The 8529-nt window shown below is 31.2% G+C and overlaps 1 protein-coding gene across 1 annotated transcript in view; it reads right to left on the bottom strand.

Moving 5' to 3' along the window:
* The window catches only part of LOC106468106 (epsin-2-like), a 19162-nt gene extending 11036 nt beyond the window's left edge, over window positions 1-8126 (bottom strand). Inside the window, exon 1 of the mRNA XM_013928519.2 lies at window positions 8025-8126. The gene's annotated coding sequence lies outside the window, so the exon portion shown is untranslated. The remainder of the gene's footprint in view (window positions 1-8024) is intronic.
* Window positions 8127-8529: the final 403 nt, after the last annotated feature.

The raw sequence follows: 8529 nt of genomic DNA, 5'->3' as shown, positions 1-8529 counted from the left end.
AATAAAAAAAAAGTTAAATTATGAACAGCTTGTATGTGTGTGTGTGTGTGTGTGTGTGTGTGTGTGTGTGTGTTTTTGTTCAACAACACAATTAATCTAGGTTAAAATTTGAGCAATAAAACAAAATGCCCAAAAATGTTGCCATGCAGTTGTTTAAATTAACTCCTTTCGTGTTTATTATGTTATTCATACATTGCCTGCAGTAATACAGTCCAACACTACTAATCCACTGTGATCAATAGCTATGTCTGAAATGTACTTCATACACATGTACTGTATATCGAATAACATGTACTCTCACTAAATAAACTTTGTACCTGTATATGTTCTGCCTATGTGTGAAATGCAATATGGGACTGCTGTAAGCTAATATTGGGTTAGAAAATGTATAAAACTATTCTCATGAAACATACAGATCTGTCGTGTACATTTTTTACAAGTGGTTCTAATGTACATAAGTCCACCAGTTTCATACACTGAAAAAAACACACAAAGAAATAAAATGTTACATATTAATGGTTACGTATGACAACTTCTGTACCTGTACAGTATTATCCAAAATATTCATCAATAACTTTTTATCCTTATATTGTTAGATATTTTTATTGTAACTCTTATGTTTTAATATTGTTAGATATTTTTATTGTAACACTTATGTTTTAATATTGTTAGATATTTTTTATTGTAACACTTGTTTTAATATTGTTAGATATTTTTTATTGTAACACTTGTTTTAATATTGTTAGATATTTTTTATTGTAATACTTGTTTTATATTGTTAGATATTTTTTATTGTAACACTTATGTTTTAATATTGTTAGATATTTTTTATTGTAACACTTATGTTTTAATATTGTTAGATATTTTTTATTGTAACACTTATGTTTTCATATTTAGATATTTTTTATTGTAACACTTATGTTTTCATATTGTTAGATATTTTTTATTGTAACACTTATGTTTTCATACTGTTAGATATTTTTTATTGTAACACTTATGTTTTCATACTGTTAAATATTTTTTATTGTAACACTTATGTTTTCATATTGTTAGATCATTTTATTGTGACACTTATGTTTTAATATTTAGATATTTTTTCACATTTTCATATTGTTAGATTAAAAATGTAAAAATATCAAAGATGGCTGAATGTGCTATTCTACACATATTAAGATAATTTCAAATTATAATGAAGAAACATTTTTAATTAGCACAAAAAAACAAATTTAATCATGAGATACTATATAACCATGAATATTAGATTTATAAATTCTAATAACTTAAAGACTGTGAAATTAAAAAAAAATTTCAAATTCAATGATTTAAATGTAGAAAATTACACAATTTCCCCTGACAAGGGTATTCAGAATTTAGGCCAACAGACAATCTCTCCCGAATCTGTTAACGTTAACACAAGTACAACGTTAAGACTGATAACTAAAAACGAGTTAAGCTTTGAGATAACATTTTCATTGTCTTGCTACACTTCAACTAGATCAAAAAGGAAAGATCATGATTTTAAGTTCTATGTGTCCTAATAAAATATGATAAATAAATGACTAGTTACTTTTGTTTGTCCATTTTTAAGCTTTTCAGAAAGTGCCGATTTGTCTTGTATACAATACATTATTTTTTATAAAAAAAAAAACCTGCTTCAGATACCATTTTTCTCAGACATATCGTAAAAGCTTCATCATTTTTTAGAATTTTATTGTAGATATAAAAGATAGGCAATGATTATCATTATGAAAACAACATATATCACAGAGCTTTTTGGATTCAATTAAATATATTTTTAAGCATGACTTTATAACTTGAAAAAATATACAGTAACCCAACAAACAGAATGATATTCTAACCACTCTATAACAACATTATATCTGGATGTAGTGTAAGAACCTGTAAAGTGACAATGACCCTCCTATGGTACACAAACTACACATACAAACTTGTTAAGTGACACAATGACCTCCTATGGTACACAAACTACACATACAAACTTGTTAAGTGACACGATGACCCTCCTATGGTACACAAACTACACATACAAACTTGTTAAGTGACACAATGACCCTCCTATGGTACACAAACTACACATACAAACTTGTTAAGTGACACAATGACCCTCCTATGGTACACAAACTACACATACAAACTTGTTAAGTGACACAATGACCCTCCTCTGGTACACAAACTACACATACAACCTTGTTAAGTGACACAATGATCCTCCTATGGTACACAAAATACACATACAAACTTGTTAAGTGACACAATGACCCTCCTATGGTACACAAACTACACATACAAACTTGTTAAGTAACACAAAGACCCTCCTATGGTATACAAGCTACACATACAAACTTGTTAAGTAACACAAAGACCCTCCTATGGTATACAAGCTACACATACAAACTTGTTAAGTGACACAATGACCCTCCTTAGGTACACAAACTACACATACAACCTTGTTAAGTGACACAATGACCCTCCTATGGTACACAAACTACACATACAAACTTGTTAAGTGACACAAAGACCCTCCTATGGTACACATACAAACTTGTTAAGTGACACAATGACCCTCCTCTGGTACACAAACTACACATACAACCTTGTTAAGTGACACAATGATCCTCCTATGGTACACAAACTACACATACAAACTTAAGTGACACAATGACCCTCCTATGGTACACATACAAACTTGTTAAGTGACACAATGACCCTCCTCTGGTACACAAACTACACATACAAACTTGTTAAGTGACACAATGACCCTCCTATGGTACACAAACTACACATACAAACTTAAGTGACACAATGACCCTCCTATGGTACACAAACTACACATACAAACTTGTTAAGTGACACACAATGACCCTCCTATGGTACACAAGCTACACATATCAAATTGTAATAAAGTATAGATAAAAATATCAAAAACATCCTATGTATTTTGCCAAGCTTACAACTTTGAAATTTCATCCTGCATCAAACACGCATTCACTATAAAATAATAACAGTTATCTTAACTCAGTTGTAAAGTACAACCCAAGAATCATAAAAAAATACAATCAGCCACAAAGCGACAGACAGAAGCAATCAAAATGAGCCTCTCTTTAAAAGCCATCTTTTAAAACAGAAAATCTCTCACTTTTAAGGTATAATAAAGTTATAAAAGAAGATTCACAATGACAATCATTAATGGCACATTCTGTACCTACATCTAATCCTTGTTCTAGATATTTTGCAAAGCTTCTAGATTCTCATGACATCAATTCAGAATATTCTAGGCCTACTCTTACAGACTTATTTGATCTTAATTTCATGTAAATTACAACATAAATATATGTTGACTAGTAAACTTCAATATGGTTAGAACCACTTTAGGAATTAGTGTTGTGGAATTTATTATAGGATATAAAGATTAGGCTGTGTTAGAAAATTGTGGGTTATACTAAGACTTACAAAGCTTGCTTACTTAAGGAGAAGATAGAGGTAGCAGAGACTTACAATGCTTGCTTACTTAAGGTTAAGATGGAGATACGGGAGACTTACAAAGCTTGCTTACTTAAGGTTAAGATTGAGATATCGGAGACTTACAAAGCTTGCTTACTTATAGTTAAGATGGAGATACGGGAGACTTACAAAGCTTGCTTACTTAAGGTTAAGATGGAGATACGGAAGACTTACAAAGCTTGCTTACTTAAGGTTAAGATATCGGAGACTTACAAAGCTTGCTTACTTAAGGTTAAGATTGAGATACGGGAGACTTGCAAAGCTTGCTTACTTAAGGTTAAGATGGAGATACGGGAGACTTACAAAGCGAGAATGAAATGAAGAGAGTTAGGGTAAAGATTGCTCTGGGAGAGGGAGAACGAATGATGGATATACAAGAATGCACAGCAGGTAGTAAAACAGTTAAGGCTACAGGCAGGTTCAGTTAGCATTCAGGTACCAGTCTCTAATACTGCTTGCATTGAGGTATGAGATGATTAAGATGTTCACAAAATTGTTTGTGGTGAGGAACACATAAAGATTAGGACTAGAATTTGCTTAGCAGGTGCTAAGTACAGAACATTATAAAGTGTGTTGACAGTTTAACTGCAGGTACCAAGTAGTGCATGTAACAGTAAATGATGTTGCAGACTGTAAATCAGAAGAGATGCTTAAAAAATATAAAGAACACCTTTGTGGGTTTAGGGATAGAAAGACGTGGACATTTTAGGATAGGTGAGGTAATGAATTATTTATCAGGGTCCAAAGATTAAAGATTATAAGGGATATCATTAGGGCAGCAGGTGGGTTGGACTTTTGGGATAGTTTTCAGTGTAAAGGTGAATTCTTTTCTAGAGATGGGCTCCACTTTAAGGGAGTTGCAGGTTATTTGGGGTAGCTCTAAAGATGTGCAGTAAAGATAATTCAAACTGTATTTGCCTAGTGGTGAGGGAGCTTAAGAAGTTAAGAATACGTATGTTGATAGGAAAGGTACAGACTTAGACCATAAGAAGTAATAGTTTTCAAGATAAGTCTGTCAGATTTAAAGACAACACAGTAGGATTAAGAATAAACTCAGTTGCTATCATTCTAGTGTTAAGAGTATGAAGAACAAAAACTGACAAGTTCAGGGCTTCAGCCGAGATGAAAGGCAGATAAAATGAGAGATAATTAATACCCATAAAAGAAAATATTTTGAAGTATCACTTAAAAGAATGGATCTTTACATAATTAACGAGTTGCAGCCTGTTGAGACAGTAAGTGCCAAGTAATGCACTTGGATCATGCTTTATAGACAGGAACTTGCTAAGTAGCATGACTGAAGAAAAGGATATTGGTGCAGAGATGGATAGGTCACTCAAGTCATCGTAACAGTGCTCTTCTCTTGTTATTAATACTGAAGCATATATAACTTTAGGATGTATTCATAGACATACAGATTACAAGTCAAAATAGGTGATTTTTTTTATATAATAAAAATTACTAGTCGGGCCTCATTTGAAATATTGTGCACACATTTGGTCTTTACATAAAAAAGGATATTCATTTGTTGGAAAGGAGGGTTATCTTTACATAAAAAAGGATATTGATTTGTTGGAAAGGAGGGTTATCTTTACATAAAAAAGGATATTCATTTGTTGGAAAGGAGGGTTATCTTTACATAAAAAAGGATATTGATTTGTTGGAAAGGAGGGTTACTGGATTGATTCAGGGAATGGAAAGGTTATCTTATGGAAATGGGTTAAGATTTCATCTTATTTCCTCTTGAGAGAACAAAAAAAGAATAAGAGGTGATCTTACAGAAATTTTAAAATATCTAGGCACTGTGAGGATAAATGCTTCTCATTTCTTTGTGCTACACATAACAAAATTTAAGGGCAATAAAGAACCTGTTAGTCCATCAAGGCTGTCTCACTCTTATCAGCCCTTATCAGAAGCCTTCCATTAAATATACAGCATCCACCACATCTGAAGGCAACCCATTTCAAAAGCCAACCATCTATTAGAAAAATAAAAACTGCCTTGGCTGAAAATAACTTCTAACCTGTCAAAAATTTATACTTGTGTCCCCTAGTCTTACCATTCTCACCAATAAATGTGCAGAAAGTTGCACTGACACTATCAATTCCTTTAACAATCAAGCAGAATACAACTCACCGCACAGAGTAAACACCTTAATTAAAGATCATACGAGCAACTGCTCTTTAGCTCGATGCGAGATCTCTCTGTCTGACAACATCCATCTCAATTTTTGTATTGTAGCATTTGTGTCCATATGCCAAAATTTGCAAAGATCCCAATTCAAATTTGACTGAAATTAGGGATTAATCAACAAATTAGAACATTTGTAAATAAAAATGATACTTACTAACAGTTTCATTTTTAGTTTTGATATACATAGGTGGCTTGCTTTGATCAGAAGTTAATTATGTTAATACAGAAATATTTAACATACACAGAGGAAATTTGCATATTAAACTTATACTGTAGTCACATTTTTTGGTTTTATGTTTTAAAGTTTCAAGCAATATTTCTTGCACAAACGATTTCTTGAACAATTAAAGCACACACTTCATGTCAAATCAATCCTTCTTCCTGATTTTTTTAATTTACCTTTTATATTTTTTCACCACCTTGTGGGTTTAAAAAGGTGAGAGCATAAAAACTAAATGAATGAAAGCCTTCTGGCCAAATTCACTCAAAAAATAAACCAAACCAACCTAAATATAACTTCCTTTACATCCAATAAGAAGTTCAAATTCAAACCACCACACATATTAAATCATCTGGCAAGTCATTCTACAAATTAACAACTTGTATACTTTCCAATTTCCAGGTAATTATATTCATGAAAAACTAGTTATCAATAAAGGTAAAATAATCACAAAGAAAACAGAATATACCTTTGATCTTAACTATCCTGGTCTGGATGGAATTAGTGTTATTTCTGCTTATCGTCTAAAAGAGGTTTAGTGCGATGACAAACAAAATTTTGGTACTTTTGGGCTTTGGCTCCTTATTTTGATTTTCTAATTTACATTTCATAACAAAAAAAAAAAGATCTTCATGCTTTGTACTCAATATCGTAAGGAATTTAATGTGATGCCAAGGTATGACCTCGGAACTTTTGGCTCAATAAGAATGTTTGGTCCAAAATGTTGGTGTAATTTGAATCTTTTTACAAAAAAGGACCTTTATTCTTATTACAAAAAATACCGGTCCTTTTTTATAATAAGAGTAAAGGTCTTTTTTATAATAAGAGTAAAGGTCCTTTTTTATAATAAGAGTAAAGGTCCGTTTTTATAATAAGAATAAATTTATTCTTATTACAAAAAAGGACCTTTATTCTTATTACAAAAAAGGACCTTTATTCTTATTACAAAAAGGACCTTTACTCTTATTATAAAAAAGGACCTTTACTCTTATTATAAAAAAGGACCTTTATTCTTATTATAAAAAAGACTTTCACTCTTATTACAAAAAAGGACCTTTATTCTTATTTTTGTATTCATATAAATATAACTTGATCAGATTATGATACCATATTTCAAACACTATATAACATATTTACTTTTAAATTTGTTACATTAAAGTTAACCTGGATAAAAGAAACCAGTTTCTGTAAAATTAAAATGAAACTTGGCCATAATAATGTATACCATAATCAATCAAAATACTTTTTGAAGATGCAAAATTAGACAGCAGTGACATGGTACAAAAGTTTGAGTATCTACACAAGAACTTCTATCATTTGATCTTCTGTTTAAGTTATACTACATTAAAATTGCTCACATAATAAGCAAGCATTTTTATTACTGGTGTTTAAAATATTTGATACTATTTTCTAAATGCATACATTTAATACTAATACAAACTTACTGTTCAAAACTTTTTAAATTTAAGAAAAAATAATGAGTGATAAACTCTACTTAAGTTATACACACAAACACTAACAGTATAAATGATTGTTAGTAATTATAAATTGTAAATCCTAACCTTAACTAAGATTAAGAAAAGATTACACTAAGGGAATAAACATTTCAAATTTAAGTTTACTTTATGTACTGAATATTAATTATTTATTTTGCATTAATAATAATGTCATGATCATTCTACTACTTAATTTCTACCATACCAAAGTAAATATAAAAGTTACTAAGTCTGTTATCTCAAAATCTACAGGTTCATAACAATAATTACAAAGTATTTTTGATGCAACTAAGTTTCTTAGTAATAAACTAATATATGTGGCAATGACAATAGTTACACAACACGCTATCCCTGTAAACTGTAATACAGTACTAACACAGTGTTGATGTTAGTGTTAGTTTTACTGTGGTACTGTAGTGTAGGCTAGTTCGAAAAAGGGTGTGAATGTGATGGCTGATCGTAGAATTTGTAGATTTACAATTACACGTTAGAATTTAAGTTGTAACATTAGGTTGGAAAGAACTACACATTTGCACGATTGAATTTTTTCTGAACTTTCATTCTACACTAAAAATAAATACAATAAAAGTTACCTCTTTTAGATTTGATAACATTCAGATAACTTCCGACTTTTTAATATAAATACAGACTGTTTGACAAATTAACCCCAACCAACTCAAAGCGATTGGTACAATGGTAGTCTTCAATCGGTCACAAACAACGTAGCTCGAATGGTGCAGATGCAGCGTCACATGGTGGTTAGATTTCGCAGTAGTATCAATATTGTAAATTTTATGTTGTATAACGCTTATGCAGGCGAAACATGATTTTTATTAATTAATGCTAGGTGTAATATTACTTTCTGTATTGCTTCCCAGTGACACAGCGGTATGTCTGCGAGCTTATACCGCTAGAAACCGGGTTTCGATACCCGTGATGGGCAGAGCACAAATAGCCCTTTGTGTAGCTTTGTGCTTAATAACAAACAACAACTTTCTGTATTTACGTAATTCAGGGTTTCAGTACGATTCGTGTCTACTGTTCATCTGCCTTATAAGCAGCGGTGTAAACTAACCAAATATAGACAAATGGTCACTC

This window comes from Limulus polyphemus, unplaced genomic scaffold, assembly GCF_000517525.1.
Source record: "Limulus polyphemus unplaced genomic scaffold, Limulus_polyphemus-2.1.2 Scaffold2875, whole genome shotgun sequence".
NCBI lineage: Eukaryota > Metazoa > Arthropoda > Merostomata > Xiphosura > Limulidae > Limulus > Limulus polyphemus.
This window is presented reverse-complemented; position numbering and strand designations above follow the sequence as displayed.